Here is a 24,052-nt window from a genome sequence, read left to right as displayed (position 1 = left end):
CCTTAAAAGCTGCTTTCTATTAGTGGATGGATGGATATCTGGATGGATGGACAGATATAATTTAATAAATATGAAGTAATGCTTTTAAATCATGCACATGCACGTCATGGATGTCTTGGATTGCCAAAAAAGTTAATGTTAGTGTTAATGGACATTTCCCTCTGGGGTTTATGTTACTGATAATTAGCCAAATCAAGGCTGATATACTGATGGGGTAGAGTTTCTATTGCTTGTAAGCTGATGCAGACGAAATTAGCCATTTAACGCCAGTTAAAATCATCAGACAATAAACTTGTCTTGACTGTTAACTGCATTTTGGATATAATTAAAGTAAATCCTTGTGATTTCCTCATTTTATCCCTAAATTAAAGTGTCCAATTCATCATTGTAAGCTTCAATGAATTACACCACCAAGACATTATGACCATATACGGCTTAATGAGTAGGTGCTGAACTGTCTTTGAGAAGTGAATGATGAGGCTGCTTTCTTTAATCACTTTCAATGACAGAAACGACTCCCTTTGAGCAGGCCTCAGCCATGGCTAATCACCCAGAGTGTTGGAAAAGAGGTTACTCCCTCTGTTCTGCACCTACCTTATAGTCAATCTGTATGCAAAGTGTGTCTCTCCGTTTAGTCATTCCAGGGCTATATAGTGAGTTTTTTCTCATCTTCTTTTGATGTTCACGGGGTTGGAAAGGGTCTATAGCCCTTTTATGATCAGTGCAGAGCATCGTATTGAGCCTTGGCTCCACAGGGATTCCTCTGCGCTCTATGCAAGCTAAAATGTTTGCCATGTTTAATGATGCACAAAATGTTCCTGAGTAAAAGTTATTTATCTTTATCGTCGCTCTCCTGGAGAGCTGTCAGTTAAACAGAGGCAAATTGCAGCAGTCACTAAACAGAGGTGACATTACAACAGACCCGCAGCAAGAAAATGCCTAATAATGAAACCACCTTTATGTATACCTTTGCTTTAAAATTGAATAAGATGGCCTTTGAATAAACCATATGATTTGATCTTTTTTTTTTTTTCACAATGGTTTTTCACTTTGTGCTTCATTCAAATAAACAATAATGGCAGAAACACTTCCTTATAATATTAGTGTGAGTGGGTGGGGCTACAACAAATCATCAGGTACAAGCAAATAAGCAAATAAGCCAACTTTTATCACGACCGAAATACAATGAATACAAAACAAGCAATCCACTTTGTTTCTATACAGTATATGGATTTTCTTTTTAAATATACTACACCAAGCTTGTGTATTTAGAACAATTTATTTATTTAGTGTAGAAATCTGATCACATTCAAGCAGAAGCTATGCAGAGATTTTGAGATTTTGCAGTGTAAATGCTGCACATCACCAGGGTCCAGCTCCCAAACCTTCTGCCACAGTCTGGTAAGGTTCTGGAGGATTGTAAAATATTCCACCAACCCAAGCCACTGCCTTTTCTCACAGCTGCCAAACTTTAGGAGGTACAGAAGCATGAAAAGCTGAACCGGCTGCTTCAGAAACAGTTTCTTCCCACAGGCTATCAGGTTGCTAAACAGCCAGTAGCTGTGTTCAGTCCACAGTTCATTATAACTGTCTTCTCCTACATGACCACATTCTCAAAACCGTCACTGATTGTGAAAACTTCACACTAGACCTCAAGCTGCTTGGACTGTGTGTCTCCACTCTTACTCCAGACTCTGCTTCCTTCATGTACAAATGAAGTGTAAAATTTACTGACGATCAGTGATGGTTTGGAGAGACATGTTATCACACTGTAAAAAATGATGTGCTGGTTTTACTTAAAAATATAGTGCAACGTTTTTGCAAGCTTGTTTTTAAGTGTTACCCACAAATCTTTTTTGATAACTTTTAATTAAAATATTAAACTGATATTACTTAATAATTTGCTTGCAAAAATGTTGCACTATGTTTTTACGTAAACCCATAGAAACATTTTTCGTCATTTTTACAAAAAAAAATTACAGTGAAATTACTTAAAAATAAGGTTGCAAAAATGTTGCACCATATTTTTACGTAGAACCAACAAATATTTTTTTACTCATTTTTAACAAAAATCTTAAACTGGCAATACTTAATAATACGTTTTCAAAAATGTTGCACCATATTCTTAAATAAAACTAAGAAAAGTTTTTTTGTCCTTTTTTCAAAAAGTCTTAATACTGACAGTACAAAAAAAATCACTTTACGCCTTCACATAAAAAATGTCTTTGTCCAGTGAATAAACTTAATATTAACTTAACTTAATATTGTAAGATGAACATGAGCAAGACAGCAGGTTGAGCAGCTGAACATTAAATATTTAAAAGCAGTTAAAAAAAAGTCTTAGACCATTTCAAATGAACTCCATTTATTTTTTTTAACAAACAGTCTGTAATTATAGAAATACATGTGTTTTATGCTCATCTGCAAAAACTCTGTAAAACAGTGTAGAAACAAAAATAATATTTTATCCCTTTGTCTCCCTAACCTGCAGGCCAATTACTGAAAAAAAAAGCATTTTACAGTCAGTTGAAATAAGTAGATCAGAAAGGTGTTTGTACATAACTTTTTATATTTATTGCACATCAGAATAGAGCAGAATAAAATCCTTTAAAAAAACATTTTTTTTTTATAAAAAAAAAAAGCAAAAGCAAAAAGTAAACAGTTACAGAGAGTGTCACAGGTGTGCTTCGGCACGCGTGTAAAAACACTGGCTCTGATTGGCTACCACCTCTGTCCCGCATAACTCGCCACCTGATTGGCTGAGCCCAGACCTCTTTTTTTTCTCAGGCTGAAGCCCATGGAAACGCGCATGCGCAGTTTATCGCTGTAGAACAAAGAGAAACTCCTAAAATAAACCGTTAAAGTTGATAATATTTTTTTCTAAAAGCAGTGCTCGGATATGAGGATTACTGGAGACTGGACTGATGGATGTTGTGATGTTTGGAGGGGTTCTGAAGCCCGGACTCTGAGGTACGCGCTGATATTCTCTGTTTGCGTGTGAGGGGTGTCCTGTAGTAACCCCAGGCGGATCAAAGAGCGTGTTCACAGACCGAACCGTCTAACGCACTCTTATTCAGGAACCGTACATCCGACAGTAAAACGGTTTGCAGCTCCGTAATCCTGAGAGTCAGCAGGCTGTCATTGATATATTGAGCCTGTAATTATTCATAAACACAGCCAGATATTAATTATTATATTTATCTGGCCCGCCGTCGGGCCAGGGCGTGTTAAGAGCGTGTCAAGTTCAACAGGTGTTACACCGAGAACTGTCACCTGTTTAGACCTGGAGTCACAGATCTCTATAGGTCACAGTTCATGGTGAAACACCTGTTACTACTCACTAGCCTGGGCAGGGGTCCGCTCGAATTACTGTTATTATATCATTATATAGTAACGCACTGCTTTTAATCACCAGTAACGTCAACGGCGTTGTAACGACAGGAAAAGTAATTAATTATTTTATCCCGTTACTGACAAAATGACGTCGTTACCTAACGCCGTTACTTATAACGCTGTTATTCCCAACACTGATAATTATAGAACTAAGTGCACCAAGCTGCTCAGTGAAAAGGAGAATGTAAAAAAGGGGTTGAAGTGGCCAATCATTGTAGCTAACATGCGTTAGCCTTATAGCACGCGAACAATACTTTGATTAGCCAGCTAGACCGACTCTGGTCTGGCGTTACTCACCGGGGTCTCTAATGCGGTGCACGCTAACGCGGTGTAAGCATTATAGCACGCTAACGCTGTGTTAGCATTACAGCACGCTAACGTGGTGTTAGCATTATAGCACGCTAACGCTGTGTTAGCATTACAGCACGCTAACGCGGTGTTAGCATTACGGCACGCTAAAAATAAGTTGATTAAGCCAGCTAGACCGACTCTGGTCTACTCACCGGGGTCGCTAATGCGGTGTTAGCATGACGGCCCAGCCCGGTTTGTACGCGCCCAGTGCCGGAATAGCCACCCGGGTGGTTAGCCTACGTGCTAGCTAGCTACATTTGCCCTTTCTTTCGGTTTGATGCTTGCCTATAGCTGCAGGCCAACACAGTTCACTGAAGCACCGTGTTTCTAAAACCAACTTAAACTACACAGATAACTCACAACTGTAAATATCTCAAAAATAATCAGTCACTGTGCTCTTACCCATGCAGTCCATGCTCGCTGCCTTCCAAAAGTTCTTCATCAGTGGAGATAAGTACTTGTATCAGTGCCTCGTGGTCTCCCAAGCAGCCTTAAAATATTTAGTTAGGCGTAACAAAATCTTAACATAATACACACTAAAACTATTGGGTTGTACTTATTTTTGTAATTAAGCAAAGTTCGAAAAGTATAATTTTAGGTAAAATCTTCTCATTATAATGAGCAAACATCACTGGGCTCAAGTCATGTTGATTTTACTCAAATATTCATGCAATATTTCTCCAAATTTCTAAACAAAATAAACACACAAAATATTGGTTTGTACATACTGTTTTAATTAAGCATAGTTCAAAAAGTATAATTTTAGGTAAAATCTTCTCATATTAATGAGCAAAGTTTACTGGGCTCAAGAATCGTTTTTTGCAGTGCAGCTGGTGTTGATCCACTGTGTTTTATCAAGTCTAAAGTCAGTGCTGAGTTTTTTTCTAGAAAGAATAACAGCACTTCATGCTTTTGTCTGCTGACTACTTTAATGGAGATGCAGATTTCATTTTCCAGCATGACTTGGCACACTGCCCACACTGCCAAAAGTAACAATTTATTTTTATATAATAATCACATTTTCTGAGACACTGTTTTTTGGGTTTTTTATTGGCTGTAAGTCATAATCATTAACAATAAAATAAATAAACGCTTGAAATAGATCACTCTGTGTGTAATACATCTATATAATATGTGAGTTTCATATATATATATATATATATATATATATATATATATATTTTTTTTTGTTATTCTTTTAGGCACATTACGTTTGTCAGTACCCTTGACTTGGGTAAAGGTCACTACACTTGTTATGACAAACTTGACAGCTGCCCTTTGCATTGTGTAAACATTTTATTTTATGAATTGATTAATAGGTATGGTTCAAAATTAAAATACGAGGTTTTACATAAGTTAGAAATGCTCCATATATATAAACTGTACGTGTCATGCAGATTGATGGACTCAATCTAAACAAATATCCACATGAAATGATAGGCATAAATAACTTTTCTGCATACTGAATGAAGGCATGATATATTAAAAATGGCCCAGGGGCTGTCGATATCTGTTTTTTTCCCCTCCTTTTTTGTGATAGACTATAACAACTCTTCCTCCTCGATTCCCTCATTTCGGTGTCTGAGAGCGGCGGAGAGATGACTGATTATCTAATCACACACGGGTGAGCCGCAGCACCACACCGGCCCATTAATCATGCTATAGCCTGCCCTTTCAGCCGAATCAAGCGCTGATTCCCAAATCCCCTGAAATTACCCGTGCCCAGACACGACCTAATGCGTAGCCACCGTCCACACACTCGCGAGGTAAGAAACCCAATCAGCGGCTGCCGGTGAGTCTGAGGTAAACGTCTCAGCACTTCGGTTTTACTTATTCTGCTTTGTTGCTACTGAAAGACTCGTCTACAATAAAACATTCACTATCAGGTGTAATTTTATTGGATTAATAGTTTGGGAGTTCAGCAGTTTATTATCAGTTCCATTTGTTTGATGGTTCATTATATGAATGTCAGTGTAAAATAATGTTTTCCAATCCTCTTCCTGGGGGATGTTTCATCAATTCAGATTTCACAGTAAGCTGCACAACTTAAGCCAAAAAACTGAGGCTTGTCCAATAGGAAGTCTCCTGAGCCTGCATTTGTACAGTGTCTGAAAGTGCACATTCTGATCTGGGATCTGTTCCTGTCAGTAAGGTCATTATATATATAACAGAGAAATCTGATCCTATATTTGTACTGCTTCTTTGGGAAGCTTTATGGATATAAGCCCTGGTCTTTTCTCTTCAGGTTTAAATCTTGTAGAATTACCCCTGGAGTAGCCCTGCATATTTTAGTGCTCTCTATTTCAGCTCATCAGCCACAGGCTAAAATGCTTTTTCTGGGTTGGATGAGTCTTAAGAATAAAGACCTGAATAGGTTTTAACTTTTGCTTTTGTAATAAAACGTCCAATGGATGGTTTATGTTTTGTTTTGTGGCTAATATGCATGTCATTAAATGTATTTTTTGTTGTTGTTGTTGTTGTTGTCCAGATCTTGGCTTCCACAATTCCCCTTAACTGACATTTCTTAACAGTCTATTGGACAGTAAAAATCGCTATTTAAGATCTTTTTAGGCATCCTTTTTTTAGATTTAGGGCTAAGGGCCTTGCTCAAGGATTCAACCGCTTGGTGAACCTGGGTATCAAACAAACCCACATTCTTGTCTTCAGTAACCCAGTGCTCTTTCCACTGAGCCACATCTACCCAGTGTGCTCAGAATTCAGAATCTGGCTTTTCTTAAGAGTTAGTGGCCTTATCCAAGGGATCAACTTAGACCATAGAAAGAGAGGTTTTAACATTTTTATTTATTGACACAGCCAAATAAATGTAATAGAGAAGAGTATCTTTGTGCTCTGAGTGGTCCAGTGGACTACTAGTAAATCTTAGGTACCACTTTAAAATAAGACTACCTTTATAAAGGCTTTATAAATGGTTTACAATTAGTTTATTAATGGTTACTAACTAGGTTGTAAATGTCTTAAAAATAATTAATAATCAGTTATAACACATACGTAGAAGGGGCAACAATGACCGTTTGTCGTTTGGTAAATAGTGAATCCACAGCCATCTATACTGTTGCCCTTTCTACCTATGTGTTATAACTGATTATTAATGATTTTAAAAGACATTTACAACCTAATTAGTAACCATTAATAAACTAATTGTAAACCATTTATAAAGCCTTTATAAAGGTAGTCTTATTTTAAAGTGGTACCGAGTCTTAAATGATGCTGCTTGCAGTCAGCAGCCAGAGTCCGAGAGAGCACAGTCATCTGTTAGCTGATGTATTGGAGCTGGGGATCTTAGTGTGCTGGCTACTGAGAAAGGCTACATCAGTGGTAGGTCTAAAAGAGATGGTGGATGACTTCACATGTACCAGAGAAGGCATGTGCTAGTCTTCACTCTTTTCATATGAACTGGGATTGGGCACCTGCCCTTCCAAAATGGGGAAAGAATGTTATACAAATAAGAAAAGAGTGATGTAATTGAATGGCAAAAAAAATTCCACGTTAAAGCATCAAGTGTAAAAAACTGCAATAACTGTATACTTCTTCACAGCTTTGTCTTACAGTGTGAATGCTACACAAAAGCAGGCTTTTGGCTTTCTGTTGAAGTGCTGAGAGGCCTGATCATTATGCCCACTTGTGAGCTATAAAATGCACACGGGGTGAAAGTGTCAGGCGTAGACGAGCCAGGGGAGATGGGTATGGAACGGCTCTCAGGGGTTTGAACATCAGCTGCACCGTGCTCTTGCAGACTGAGCAGCAAAGCGCACTTTGCCTGTGGCTGTGTTGGATCTCCATCAGAGAAAAGCTCAGCTGAACTAGGTGATGGGGGAGCTAGCAAAGAGCATCCACCCCACGCCGCCTTCACGCAAAACAATCAATACGCATCCCGTCTCCACGGCACGAAACCAGCATAGCACGCTCAGGCAAGAGCATCATTGTCCAAACATAAAAAAACAGCCATTCTAAACATGATTTATTACATTCAGGGTTTTATTTCGGGTATGCACTTCCCCTTGTCAGTAAATTGTCACGCTGTGCTTTGATTATCTAATTATCTAATCATACAGGATTGTGAAATGTAGCCGCATCAGCCCATTAATCATTCGGGATCATGTGGTGTGTAACATGTCTATGAATAATAGTCACAGTAAATATTCAGTCACATTCGCCTCCAATACTCTGTGTGACATTTTAAAATGAAAGTAATCCAAGCAGATTACTGACTAAACTGAAAACACTCATTGCACAATTTACCCTTTGTTTATACAGTAGATCTACAGTACCTTACTTAAGTACTGTATGCTCAGCAACTGTAGCCCATCTGTTGATGCCAGGGCTGTGCACAATTCGGAATTTCAGAATGCAATTTAATACAATCAATGATTTTGAATTTAAATTCAATCCACTACATAGGATGCTGAATTTAATTTAAATTGGAATTACAGGAAGTGGAATTAAATTAAGAGAAAATCATTCTTATCAGATATCAGAGAGAATGTGACTTTTAACATACATTTTTCTTTCAAATGGAAGAACAGACACTAACATGAAGCATAATTTCCCTTAATGTTGAATTATTAGCAAAATCTTCATTTCAAAGTAATCAAACAAAACAATGAGATTTTGGTGAATGCAATTATTATTCATGAAATGTATTTACTGAGTAACATTGTTGCACCAAATGCTCAACAGTTCATCAAATGCTTTGTCATTAAGGTGGCATCGTTCTGGTATGAATATCTTGACTGCAACACTAAATATGGCCTAAATGTTTGCACAACAATTTTGAAGACTTGTATAAAGCAATATTCTGGGAAATGAAGTGCTGTCCTTCTATTTTTTTCACAATTTGAAAATTATTCCAATTTTAATGATCTTTTTTTTATAGAGTATATGTTTTTATGTTAAATTGTCGTCTGCACAATAATATCTGTATAGAATTCACGATCAAAATGTGAGTCATTTATTATATAGATGTATTAAACACAGAGTGATCTATTTTAAGTGTTTATTTCTTTTATTGTTGATGATGATGGCTTACAGTCAATGAAAACCCCAAAATCAGTGTCTCAGGAAATGTTTTATATTATATTATAAGACCAATTGGTCCTTGTGGCAGTGTGGGCAGTTTTACAAGTCCTGCTGAAAAATGAAATCTGCATCTCCATAAAAGTTGTCAGCAGAGGGGAGCATGAAGTGCTGTAAGATTTTCTGGGAAAACTCTGCACTTTAAACTTGATAAAACACAGTGGATCAACACCAGCAGATGACATGTATCTCCAAATCATCACTGATCATCAATAAATTTTGAATTTAATTTGTAAATCAAGGGCTCAGAGTCTAGAAGAAGAGTGGAGAGACACACAGTCCAAACTGCTTGAGGCCTAGTGTGAAGTTTCCACCAATCAGTGATGGTTTAGAGAGTCATGTCATCTGCTGGTGTTGGTCCACTGTGTTATACCAAGTTTGTTTGAAATATTAAGCTTTCTGTAACATCTGGAAACACATTAATGGTTTTCTGTGCTTTTTGTCATTTTTTATTGCAAAATTGGCATACAAATAATGTTAAAAAAATTAATTGAACTTCGCCATAACTGTAGATACCTAAAAAACATTAAATACAAAATTACTGAGTTTTGAGAGTCATGAGGCAATAAGACAAAAAGAAAACAGGTAATTCCAACATATTAGTATTTTTCCAGGCCACTGTTAAACAAGTATTTTATGATTTTTTAAGAAAGCTGTCATAAAACATATGATTAAATGGGATTAAATGTATGCATGTTTCCTTATAATATTTATTTTACCCTTTTATGGTAAAACTTCTATTTTTTAGTTTCTTAATCTCTGAAACTCAGCACACCAATTTCATCACTCTGTAAAAAAACTGTGAAAATGTATGTGATGTCATCTCATGATGATATGCTGTCTATATTGTCTTTATCCTTGATTCATATTTTTTGTTTTTGTTTTTAATGAAGAGAAATAACTCATTGGGTTAATGGCAAAAAATCTTACCAAAATGTTCAGATCTTTTAATTGCTTTTGCTCTTAAACAAGCTAGTCAAACTATTTCGTATTTGGCGAGCTCCCTGGATAAGCTCCTCTGAGCTTCAGCTCAGATTAAGTGGTAGACTTCCAGACAGACATGCCTAATACATCAGATCGACTGGGGCTGCGTCTCTCAGAAAACTTCGCCCGTATACGTGGTACGTTGAAAAACTAGCAGGAGGTCCGATCCGAATCCGACGGGCTGTCACACTGACTGCGTTCAGGCTGAAATCTGCAGCTTATTCATTAATAATTGAGCTGAGTCTGAGATCAAGCCCAAGATTCATTGATAGCCCTCCATAATTCACAGACTAGGCCTGAAGACAACACGGATCCTCTGCGCACTGCAGATTTGTCGTGCCGTTTCGCAGGATGTTCAGCCGGCGGAGGCAGGAGTTTGCTCTCCCTGCGAAGACTTGAGGTTTATTAGTCTCTCCACTTTCGCAAGCAGCAAAGCCCTCAGAGCCAGCTGCCTTATTTTGCCATTCCCTTTCATGTCAGTGGAATAAACTTATCACTTTAATGCAGTTTTTCCAGATATCACATTGATTCACATCCCCTCCGGCCCGTCAGGAAACTTCGGCAGAAGATGAAAGCGGCGCGGAGAAGAGAAAGAATACACACTTTTAAATATGCACTCAGCTCCAAAGTGGAGACCGGGCTACCTGTCAGAGTTCAGCGAGAGGTCAAGAGAAGATTACAGCAATGGTGTCCCTGCTTTGAAGGCAGGAACGTATGCGGGAATCTGCATTAGCCTGCATGGCGCTGCACCGCATGTATATTCTATACTGCGGCTGAATTTTTTTTCAGCATTGTATCTGATGAGCGGCTCTATAGGAGTGGAAGCCAAAGGCATATGCTGTATATATACATACATACACACATCTGCCCAGTAGGTGATTTTTCAATACACAAAACTACAACACTACTGCTGACCCATGAAGAATGGAACACATTGAAATTCGTCTTTAAATTACTATATGTTTTTCACAGTATTTTTTTTTTGTATTATTATTTGCATGACTGGGATTTAATATAAGTTTGTGAGTTATTGTACTGTTAGAAGTACATATAACATTAAACACTAAGGCTTTAAATTAACGCCTTAATTACTATTGGGTTTACTTTGTCCCACAAAATTAAACAATATATGAAGAAATCAGACTTTATTAGCAGAAAAACAGCTGAAGTATGTAAACAATAGACCTTAAAAATAGATACGCTACAACTTCCTTTACAAAATATAAAAAAATATTTTAAATAGTTCCATAAACAATATAAATGGACATAAAATACTCAATGAGATATTTCTTAAAAGCTCTTTTGCACCAGTAAGACACAAGTTTTATATAAATTTACTATATGTTTATTCTGAAGCCATTACAGGCATTACAGTACTAAATGTGTTTTGTAAAGCACTTCAAGTTCTCCAGCAGACTAAGAATCCTAGATCATGCTGTTTGCCATCAGCAGCCGGAGTCTGAGAGCACAATTGGCCTCAATTTTTGGTCCAGGGATGCTGCATCAGCAGCAGTTTGAAAAGAGTGGCTGACCTCACATGTATTAGAGGAGACGTGTGCTAGTTTTCACTCTTGTAGGATTGAGGGTAGTGTTAATAAAAGGTTGAGTTCATATGAACAGGGATTGGGTTATTGGCTATTATAATTGAAAGAAAGTAGTGTAAAATTAGAAACTAAATTTAAAAATGGAGGGATGATTCTTGAGGCAGTGATGAGAGAAAAAATATTTTAAAAGCAGGTTGAAGCTGCTGATTGGTCAGGAAATTAAGTGATGTAGCATTACATGTAGTCCTGGTAGAACTTTTACAAAAGCTGTGGAAAACTGTTTTACTGTACTGTACTTTTTACATGCATGTAGTTTTTAATGTGTGCTCAAGTGTGTATTATTCTGTATGTATTCCTGTTATTTGCCCAATAATTCCATGTTACTGGCAACCTTATTACCAGTAAGGTAAGATGGATGGACTGATGTATGGAAATATATGTTTCCATTGATTTACCAGCCTCTTCTATAGACTGATATAACTAGACGATTTGCCTATCATTATTATAATTGTGACATTGGCATAAAAAAACAATAATACTACTAATAATGTCCAGAATCAATATCAATATCAATTGGCTGACTTGTAATAACTGTGACAATAATAATGACAAGTTTAGCCCATTTATATTGGTGTTCAGGGAACGTACAACAGTGTGTTTAGGTGCAGACATATGTAAACAGTTGTTTTTAAATGAAAATAGAACACCTGTCACCTGTTTAAAGTAGTTTTATAGTGTGTTTCAATCATATCCTCAGAATCTGTAGATTCTAGGTTTTATATTGTCTTTAGCATTTCTTCCACTAGACAATTGTAGGTTTTGCATTGAGACCAATAAAAAGATACTAAACTTGAACATTTTATATAAACAAGATACATTACATATTCAGCATCCACTTTAGTAGACCTGGCCAAGCAAGAGGAGATGACACTGTAGGGGTTTAGACTTAATCAACCAGCCTTACAGGACATCTATCAGTCCCACTGGTGCAGGTAAATCTACAAGATCAGGTCAGACAGCAATCACCCAGCACACAGCCTGTTTTCCATACTGCCATCAGGCAGGAGGTACCGTAGTATCCAGGCCAAAACAAACAGACTAATAAACAGTTTCTTCCCACAGGCTGTCAGGCTTTTGAACAAACTGTGAGACTGTGACACTAATTGCCCCCCACACCTTTTAATTTCCAACAGTTTATTTAAACTTTTATTTATTATATATTGCGGCTATGGTAAAAAATATTTAGTCACTTTAAATATATATATATATATATATATATATATATATATATATATATATATATATATATATATATATATATATATATATATATTTTTTTTTTTTTTTTTTTATTATTAATTTTCCTATACACTAGAGCTTTCATGGTATTTTATTTTGTTTATTTAGTTTTTTTTTTTTTTATTGTTGCTATGTTGGACTGTTTTTTATTACTGTAAAGTGGTTAACTGAGCCTCACTTCAAACATTTTAATGCATGTATGTATTGACATGATGTGCAAATGACAAATAAACTTGAATTTTGAACTTGAAATTGTCTATAAAACGATTAGACGTGTTCAGAGACAGTTAGGGTACCCCATAGAATAGCCTTACAGTCCTAAATTTTTTTTTACATATTTTAACATACAAATGTGATTTCAACATATTCTAATATCATGACTTCCACATCATTTTGGTTCAGCTATTTAAAGTTAGGATAAATTTACTGCACAGTTTGGACAGAGGCACCTTATACTTCAGGGTTTAGATATTTATTCCACCTTTAAATCATTGTTTTGTATCTGCTTGGACTATCTGTCACTAACACAGTGAGAAATAAGGCATCTAGGTCTGCTGCATGTGTTCCAAAAACAGAGAACACTTACCGCTTGCTTTGAAATAAAATGCTCAATGAGGTCTGGACTGCCAAGAGGTGAGTTTAGACCTGCCTGGTGAGTGTATCCTAGAAAGCAGGCTTTAGAAGCAGGAAAGATGGTGCGTCTGAATGTAGACGACTGTGAAAAGGCATTGATTTTGGGCTTAATTCAGCTCGCAATGGAGACTCATATTTTGTGCTGTTGATTATATGGAACGTGGTCTCCACTTCATCAACATCCTCATATAAGCCCTGCCAGATGTCACCCTGTACGGATGCCATGTTATGGAGATTCGATCCCCTCTTCGGTGAGGTCATGTGGGCTGGCTGGCTGCAAAACACAGCGTCCACTGACTTTCAGAATCAAACAAGCATCAGGTCTGTTGGACTTTCCACCATCATGGCCCCAATTCAGTGAGAATAAGGTCATATATCACATGTTGAAAGCCAAAAGGCAATCCTGACTGAGGCGGCTTTCAGCATAACTGCCCTGAAAGGGCTGCCAGTTACCTCCCTGGAGGCTAGGCATGGGTTGCCAGGTCCAGGTGAAAGCAGCAGACTCTGCGCATTAATGGGGCGACTTCTAGGTGTTAGTCGAGGTCTGATGCCTTCATTAAGTTGCTCGCACCATATGTCAGGTGCAGAAACGTAGAAATACTGCTCTTATGAGTCTCGCTGGTATACTTTGTGATTTAAGTATCTCCTCGCTTCACAGCTGCTTCTGGTAATTAATTAATATGCCCTCATTAGCAAGCAATGAAAAGCCTCAAACGTCTGCTTTTGTTGCATGCAGTATAATTTTTAGGTAGCATTTTTTTCATGTTTGCCTTATTGCATCATCACCATCATTATCATCATTATCATCATCATCATCATCATCATCTTCATTATCATCTAGTGCTAAATAATGCAATTCAGTTCAATTAAATTCATTCTTTTATTTTATTTATATATCATTTATATAAAAAAAATCTTCATACTAAGAAACAGAAACCTTGAGAGGAACCGAGACTCAGTCAAAGGAACCCATCCTCCTTTGGTCAACCTGGAGACCTAAAAAACAAATAACAAAACAAAACCAGCAGTACAGAGAGATAATGGAGAGCTATAGAAAATGTAGAAATAGGTTCTGAGTTATGAGTGTAAGTAAGTGATGAGCACATGCTCAGTGTTAAAGGACCACTATGTAACAAATTTTCAGTAGTAAATGATAAAATGATCAGGATGTATCATCAGATATTAAGGAAACATGTTGAGTGAAAGCACTGGCAGCTCTTGTCAGCAGGGCTTCAGTCAGTATGTTCCTATTTTAAGTTTTCACTCCGTCCCGGTTTTTGTGTTTGTTTTGTCCTCTGTCTCCGCCTGCTGCTCCTTCCCCAACACTAACTCCGCCCACCGAGGTTGCCAGCACGTACAGCGAGGTGGCGCGGTCAGGCACATAGTGGAGCTCGCACGGTCCGGCACATCGGTGAGCTTGCACGGTCGGGCACATAGTGGAGCTTGCACTTTCCGGCACATCGGGGACCTTTAGGTCTCTCATGTGTAACATACAGTCAGCTCGGGTTTTAGAAGAGTTTAGAATTGTTGTATGTCTCCTCTCCTCTCGCTTGTACTTTACGTTTTCCGCCTCTCCTACTAGTCTAAACTTTGTGTAGATTGTGTAGAGTCAGCCTGCTGAATTTGGCAACGCAAATATGCTTTGCGTCTAGGGAAGGCTGGGCGGAGCAGACTACTCTCTGTGATGTTTTGAAATTTGACTGCTGTTGCCACTTCACACACTCGCTCTCAGTTCCTAAAGAATGTACCTTTAATGTTAGAGATAATAGAAATCTATAGCTAATGTAGAAACAAGTTATGAGTCATGAGTGTGAGTAGGTGATGACCACATGCTCAGTGATAATGTTAAAGAGATAATGGAGAGCTATAGCTAATGTAGAAACAGTTTATAAGTTATGAGTGTGAGTAGGTGATGAGCACATGCTCAGTGTTCATGTTAAAGAGATAATGGAGAGCTAAAGCATCTCAATATATATATATATATATATATATATATATATATATATATATATATATATATATATATATATATATATATATATATGCGAGAAAGAGATAGAGAGAGAACAGAAAGGAATGAGAGGAAAAGCTCAGGAATTAGTTTAAAACTCTAGTAGTGGTGAGAAAGGCCTGTTACAAGAGCACAGGAACTGGAACCACGAATGGACGCCTTGAGGCAGGCAAGGAAGAGAAATATAATGATTAGGACAGGGTTTATGTTTGTTTATTGAACAAAGAACAACACAAATCTTCACTTCTATTACCAAAGAAGAAGAGCCACAGGCTAGGCTCTAATTTTCATGTGTATTCATTGAGGAATGTTCTGCAAGGTACATATGTGATAAAGCAACCAAATAGCTATGTGTGGTATGTTTTCGGTGCACTTCAATATACAGCCTTCTCCTCTCTGGGTTCGAATTCATTTCTCCCGACTGTGTGTGTGACTGTGTGTGTGTAAGAGGCTCTGCAGTATTTTTTGTTTAATATCCCTGTGTTTGTTCCTCCAGGGGGAAAGAACACAGACACTTCAGGGCTTGTAAATTCGTCTGAAAACGAGGCCTGGCTGGGGCTTGTGGCGGCTGCCTCGCAAAAGCAAGGTTGGATTTTTTTTTTTTTTCATTTTTCCTGTCAGAAATGCAATATTTACCCATTTGAGAATGATTGCGCTATGATGGTCGTAAATTTCCTCGCTCTCAGATAAGCTTTTAGACTCATTTGTTCTTGCACAATTATTCATTTCCAGCTGGGGGCTAAGTTATGTCTCCAGAAATCAATATGACTCGCGCAGGTTGCAATTAGTTGAGAATTAATCATGGCCCAGGGGGTGCGTAAGTCATAAATAACACCAGGACCAGACCCTTGGACATAGCGAGCCCCAACAGCCAGGAGATTGAGGCGGGTTAGTTTGGGGGGATTTTTTTTTAGCTCAATCGAAAGAGTTTTTTTCAAGCGAGTCATTAAAACGTAGGCAAAGATTCGAGAATTGACCCAAGACGGATGCGTGTTTGTACGTTGGTTCGCGTACGAGGGTCCGTGTAAGGATTTGTGTGAGTGTGTTGGTGTGTGCGTGGGCTGGAATCAATAGGACAATTCATCTCAAGAGCTTTAATGGCAGCCCACTGGGTGCCACGGCACCATGAACCTTTTAGTTGCCAGCAATGCCATTTGATATGTTCCTTCGATTCCTGCTTCTTCTCCCCAGAGGCCCTAAAGCATTACAAGCCACCTCAAGCCAGACAACAAACAAGACCATTTATGAAAGTTTTTTTTTTTTTTTTTTCGCCTAACCCAAGGCAGAGAACAATCAATGTCTTCATCAATATTGTCACCAGTGTAGAGCCTCATAATTATGACGTGCTCACTGGCATTGTTCCAATGAGCATAAGTTCAAAGCTAATGCACATAATCGCACGCATCCCATCTCAGGGTTAGGAAACGATCTAACACGGCCCAGGCTGATAGTGCCGAAGCAGCTGACAACGTGTCAAAGCAGCAGCGGCAGTTTTCCACATTAGGTTAACTGTTCAAGAATGTCCCCCCACAAATGCCATAATCCACAAGCCATTAATTCTTAATCATGGTGCTGGACGAGCAAGCCAGCAATCAATATAAGGTCATGTGATATGGCGAGGTTATACTGAGATAAGGATGTAAATGCCTATTATATGTCTATTATACACAAAAAAGTGACCTCTAGAGGCAGACTGAAACCTGTACAAGGCATGTATGTTCAAGGCATGGTCCATTACTTGGGTCCATTACAGCAGGTAAACCTAAATACAGTATATAGGAGACACATAATGTAGTATGAATACACTGCAAAATGCAAAAAAAAATAAATAAATAAAATCTTAAAGGCCCAATCCATAAATCCAGTAAGAGATTCTCCATTCAGGAGAAAATTACAGCACTTTTCACAGTGGTGGTGAATGGAGTACCCAAACAATGAACTGTACTTGAGTTAAATTAGAGATACCTAAGGGAAAATATTGTGAAGACTTCTAAAAACAGTTAGTAAATGCAGCCTGTGTGTGTGTGTGTGTAAGTGCGTAGAGCACAGGTATGAGGTGCAGTGGGGCTTCCTATCCCATGGTGCACCGCTGGACCACTCTTCTAGCTAAACCGTGACTTACAGTGGTAAATATGGTAAATGTATGGTAAATATGTGTTATTGTTGACTGGTTTGCCATGTGTGTCAGTAATGCAGGTCCAGGAGAGTAAAAGATCTTGCTTTAGACCTCCAGTACTTTAGTAAAAGTACAAATTTACTGGATTCAAATGTACTTACAGTAAGAATTGAAAGTAAAATTGTCGTGGCTATATTATGTATTATGGCTGTAATATCCTAATATCATTATTAAACTCAGTTTTGGTGAAAAGATATGTGACTCATAGTTCATCAATATTTTATTAGACGATTTTAATAGTACTATACACTAATTGCCATTAAAATAATCCTACACACAAAACACTTACAGCAAATACTTTTCATTAGCTAGAAGTGGCTATTAATAACTTTTTCAGAAATAAGAAGGGCTCTGGTTCAAGTTTATAAAAACATGCTTTAAAGTTACTAATAAGTCCCTTTTATATATTGCATTTATATATTCCATGTATCTTTATGTAGGCATAGGCACTTCCAAAATGTTAAACTTTTAAACCGATGTTGAACCATATGCATAGAATTTGTAGAAATGTGAACAGGTCAAAACAAGTTTAAAATAAAGTTTCTGCTGTTCTGTTTCTATGCACACCAAAATGAGCTAACAATTTAACATAATGTAGCGAAGTAAAAAGATATCTGACTTCGAAAGTAGTGCAATTAAATTAAACAGTCAACCAAAATGAAATACTACTTAAGTAAAATGACCAATTAAAATTTAGTCCATTATTTTCCACCATTGGTCAATAGACATTGCATTAAACAAATTTTTCTTTTCTTTTCTTTTTTTTTTTTTTACATATATTTCTGTAATGTAGAGTAGGTCAAGCAAAGTGTTGTGACATATGAATTATGTCTGTGCATCTGTGTTATGAGTTATAAGTTGTAAATCCAAAAGGGTACAGTCATGCCAGACAGTTACAAACATGTAATTACAAGGAAAAATAGTATTCTTTGTTTTTTTTTTTTTTTTGACATTATCAACATTAAATATACAGTTACATTTCATATATGCAAATGTATTGATAGTAAATACATTTGCATGCTAGACATTGCATTCCCTGGTTCCTTTTACCACCATCATTACTATGATAGTAGGTTTCACTGCAGTTTAACCAAAAAAATGCTGAATGACCTTATTTACATTGTGTGTGTGTGTGTGTGTGTGTGTGTGTGTGTGTGTGTGCGCAGCCTTTTGGCAGAGGCAGACAGATTCCGAGCTAAAATCTCTTGATATTTAGTGGAATTCATAATGTCATTGATTTTGCCAATAGCCTCTGGACCACTGGCAGCAAAACAGCCCCCACAGCATTCATCTTCCACCTCCATATAGGATAGTGAACATCAGCTCTTTCTCTTTCTAAGCAGTCAACATTTTTTTGGCCAAAATATGATGATGGCATTAATGAACACAATCATCTGACCACAACAAACCATTCTATTTGTAGCTCCAATGACATTTATCAAAGTTCAGGTGCTGCATTTTGTTCCCTTCTCCTCAGAAAGGCTATTTTTGTGGGTGTTTTGAGGTTTGTTATGAAGTATTTTACCGTCCGTCTCATTGTATGTGGGGGAAGTATGTGGGGGAAGTCTCACTGATAATGTTCAACTGTTCGTTTGTAATACTTTTCAAACTTTTATGATTGTGCTGATTGAGGCTAATGGATTTTTTTAACTAAAACAAATAGAAATAACTTTGTTTATTGTATGTTGTGATGTTTGAGTAATAAACCAGATGTTTGCAGAGATTTAATGTTATAGTAGGTTTACCCCTTAGAACCCTATAGACAGATTTTCCGTCCATTTTCCGATTTTACTCTTTCTAAAATAGCGATAACATCCCGGTAAAGCTAGGTATGGCACTACTTTATATAGTTTTTCTTTTACTTGCACATTTTTACTAAGTAGTTATTCTGCACTAAACATTTTATTTATTTAGATTAAAAAGTTTACTTTTTTGTATATAGTTTTCTTTGTGTGTCCTGATCAAAATACTGAAAGGCATAGGCTGCTCTCAGTGTCAGGTTTTTAGTTATCTACATGTTTCCTAGAGGTGTGATTATCAAGAAAAATAACTCTGCTTTATGCTGTTCATGTATTTTGTCAAAGTAATAAGTCATGTAATGAACTATCACTCAATACTCTTATGCTTTCAACTCATTTACACTCTAGTCTAACCATTTTTGAAAAGATATTTTAGCTGTAAATGTATTTAAAGTCTATACATTCAAAAATAAGTAAAAAAAATAAAAACAGGTGCTTAGTAAAATTTTTACTAAAACATGACCAGTTCCAGTTCTGGAACAATTCTGCTTCCTTTTGCATTTGAAATAATTATATTTTTAAGCAGCCGTATGGCTTCTGGAGTAAAAGAGCTCAGGGCATGTGGCTGTCTGATATAATTACTGTATTATAAGCCCTGAAAAAGAAACTGACAAAAACAGAGAAAAAACACACCAAAACAGCCATAGGTTCAAAGCGTTAATAAAAAGAGCTAAATAAGCAGTGATAGTAGTGGATAAAAACCAGAACAGAAACCTAGCAGTGATCCAAACAGACATAAGCAAAAGTAGAGGATTAACCAAAGACAAGGCAAAAACTCCAAAACACAAAAGTGAAAAAATTAGGAAGGCAAGCAAAGCAAGAATTCAGTAGAAAAAAAGACAAAGCAGAGAACAGAAATAAGGAAATTAAGAAGGAACACTTATTTCGCAATGAGGAGAGGTTGGCAAAAGTTTGCCAACTTTGCCAAAGTAGTAGTAAACTCAACAGACAACGGATACATTTTTTTACAAATTCTGGCATTGATTGGAAGTTTGTGAACTTGTGACTGTGACATCATGGGTAGGGGGATTATGTGACATTTTTTTACTAATATATTTTGGATAATTTTGATATTAACTATATTAAGAAATAATTTAAAAAGTGCCTAATCCAATAATAAGATTTGTTCCCCATTACAATCATGTTTACCTGCACTAAATATTCATTCTCTTGTTATGCAAGCTGCACCTTGTGCACAGTTTGTTCAGGTAAAGCACAATGTAACATAGTATTATACAGTTTATCAGAACTTCAATAAATATCATTATACATTATATAGCTAGCACTATAGTAGAGCTTGCACAATATCTCAATATTTTAAAAGCACTTTATATGCAAATAAAAGCTTCTCAAGAACTAGCGAGACATAATTTTAAAGCAAATTGTCAAACTATTCATGAAAATAATACTGGTATCTCACTTTTTCTCAAGATGAATTTTGCATGCACTGCTGTAGGCACTTATCAAGAAGCCTAGTGTTGTTTTAAGTCAAAACTGGGCCCAAGGTTAAGGCACAAAAGCAAAGTAATAGTGTAAAAAAAAAACAATCCTTTTTTTTTTGTGTTAAGCAACATTCCACCTTTCTGCTTGTGTTGTTACCGCTTGCAATGATTCTTTCCTGCTGTTCATCATTTTCATTCCATCTTTTGTGTTCTGTGTAGACCTCATATCCTTTCGAATTCAGCGCCCTCAAATTGTTTCGCAATGCACTTCGTAAAAAAAAAAAAGAAAAAAAAAAAAGAAAATCACGCTGCTATTGTTCCCGAGCTGCAAGCACAGTTAATCTCATTTCTACCCGGAAAACCGCGAAGCCCATTTAACAGAGCCGCCTTCCGTCCGTTGATATTTTCCTCAGCGCGGGCTGCGCGGCAGGCGGGCGGGCGGGCGCTACCTTGTTTGGTGTTTGTGAGCTCTGAAATGAACACGGGGTGTAAATGGCTCTTGCTGACGTGCACGCTCTCTAAGACAGTTTTATCCCGGCAAAACATTTGTCCTCTCTCCTCTCTGCCGCGTTGAATCTGGCAGGTATTAGAGCAGGGCTCTGAACACCTGAGCAAGAAGTGCGGTGAATACAAATCCAGCAGCTAAAACCCCCGGCCTGCTGCTACTGCTGCTGCTGCTGTTGCCAGATCCTCAGCGCTCTACCTGCACAAGAGGGAACAGGTGAAAGATGTTAGACCTTTCCACCCGGCCTGTAGTTAGATGATTCAGATGTCTCGACCGATGGACCTGCTGTTACCGCAGGTTGTGTGTCAATTACAGCTGTGAGCTCATGCTAATGGTAATGATGAGTCTATGAGAGTAGGAATGCTGTTCAGTAGCTATCAGCAATCACTGGCAATAGCTGGATACAATCACCCCATGACTGTTCTGACCTTGTCTACTGAAGCTGTACAAATGAAAATATGAAGGGCAGGGTATTCCAATGGCAATTAAATGGTTAATTCAACAGAAAAAAAAATCTCTCTCTTTCTCTCTTTTCATGCTATTTAACTTCCCAGTCCACACAGTCCATGTTTTTTTAACCTTAATGTCAGTCTGTTTCCAATTCATTGTTTTTGTGGTGAAATTATAGGGAATGGACTGCTCTTTCAACTGCCACAATGCAGGTCAGCCAATCAGGGCAGAGGTATTTTGCATATAATAGCATTAAAAGCACAGTGACTGCAATGATTTGAAAGATGAAACTGTCATGCTACAATAAAGTATTGTACATTTCCAAATGTCAAAAATCTACCTAAAAAAAATACATTGAAAACTAGATTGCAGTTTCTGCAGAACCTGCGAGTGTGATTGCAGTGCTAATTCACTGCTGGTTGCTAAGCAGTTGCTAGGTGGTTGCTATGGTATCTGTGGTTGTTGCTATGGTGTTGCTAGGTGGTTGCTAAGGTGTTGCTATGGTATCTGTGGTGGTTGCTATGGTATTGCTAGGTGGTTGCTTTGTTATCCTTGGTGGTTGCTATAGTGTTGCTAAGTGGTTGCTAGGTGGTTGCTAAAATGCTGCTAGGTGGTTGCTAAGGTGTTGCTATGATGTCTGTGGTGGTTGCTAAGGTGTTGCTAGTTGGTTGCTATGGTGTTGCTAGGTGGTTGCTAAGGTGTTACTATGATGTCTGTGGTGGTTGCTATGGTGTTTCTAAGTAGTAACTAAGTGGTTGCTATGGTGTGGAATAATAATAATAGGAAGAATAAGACTTAAGAAGAACAGTACTAATAAAATTTGTTTCAAATAAAATAACAGGAGCAGTTTCTAATAAACTGGAATTTATTTCGGGAGAAATTCATTGTAGTAGTTTAAGACTAAACCCATCTGGAATCATACCAATCTCATCAAAATAAGCATATATCAACAATAAAATAAAAAATAAAAATCATTCTTAGACAGTGGATTTTACACCTCATATAAAATAAGACTTTTATTAATGAAGACTATACATAATTTACTTGTATTGTTTTTCTCTCTGAGTACAAGTACACAGTGAAGCAAAATTCAGAAAGATTTCACAAATACTTACAGTGGTATGAAAAACGTTGGGCACCCCTGATCATTTTCAAGATTTTCCTTTATAAATCATTGGCTGTTCAGATCAGCCTTTTTTAATTTAAATACAGTATATCATATAAGAGATGAAAACAGTGATATTTGAGAAGTGAAATAAAGTTTATAGGATTTACAGAAAGTGTGCAAGAATTCTCTAAACAAAATTAGACAGGTGTATAAATTTGGGCACCCTTGTCATTTTATTGATTTGAATACCTTTAGCACTAATTATTTAAACACAAAATTAGTTTGGTAAGCTCACTGACCCTTGACCTGTAGTATATACACAGGTGGATCCAGTTATGAGAAAGGGTTAAAGAGCCAATTGCAGGTTTTTTCTCCTCTTTGCATTTTTTTGAAGAGTGGCAATATGGGAGCCTCAAAACAACAACTCTCAAATGACCTGAAAACAAAGATTGTTCAACATCATGGTTTAGAGGAAGGATATAAAAAGCTCAAATCTCAGAGATTCAGCTGTCAGTTTCCACTGTGAGGAACAGAGTGAGGAGATGGAAGACCACAGGCACAGTTCTAGTTAAGACCTGAAGTGGGAGAACAAGAAAAATCTCAGATAATCAGAGGAGAAGGATGGAGAGAACAGTAATAGTGAACCCACAGATCAGCTCCAAACACCTACATCATCATCCTGCTGCAGATGGAGTCACTGTGCATCGTTCAGCTATTCAGCAAACTTTACACAAGGAGAGGATGTATGGGAGAGAAATGCAGAAGAAGCCTTTTCTGAGCACACGCCACAAACAGAGTCACTTGAGGTATGCTAAAGCTAAAGCACATTTGAACAAGCCAGCTTCATTTTGGAATAAGGTTCTGTGGACTGATGAAGCTAAAATTGAGGGCGGTTATGCATGGCGGAAAAAGAACACAGCATTCCAAGACTAAATATATTTGTAGTTTTCTTTCCAATCAACAAGACTTACAGACTGCTGGTTACATAAGGATCAGAGGTGTCAAGTAACATAGTAAAGATACTTAAGGAGTATCTGCATCATAGGCTCCTGTGGTGCGGTCTAAGCTTTTGTCCTTATTGGCATTTTTTCCTCTTACATTACTTTTACTTGTATGATTTTATTGGTTTTGAAGTCACTACTTTTATACTTTTATACTTTTACTTGAGTAAAAAGCTTAGGTTCATACTTCAACTTTTAAATAAGTGTTTTAAACACTAGTATCTATACTTAATGAATAATGAATGTGAATAATTATTAAAAG

This window comes from Astyanax mexicanus, chromosome 1, assembly GCF_023375975.1.
Source record: "Astyanax mexicanus isolate ESR-SI-001 chromosome 1, AstMex3_surface, whole genome shotgun sequence".
NCBI classification, from domain to species: Eukaryota; Metazoa; Chordata; class Actinopteri; order Characiformes; family Acestrorhamphidae; genus Astyanax; species Astyanax mexicanus.
Note: the sequence above shows the minus strand (reverse complement) of the source record.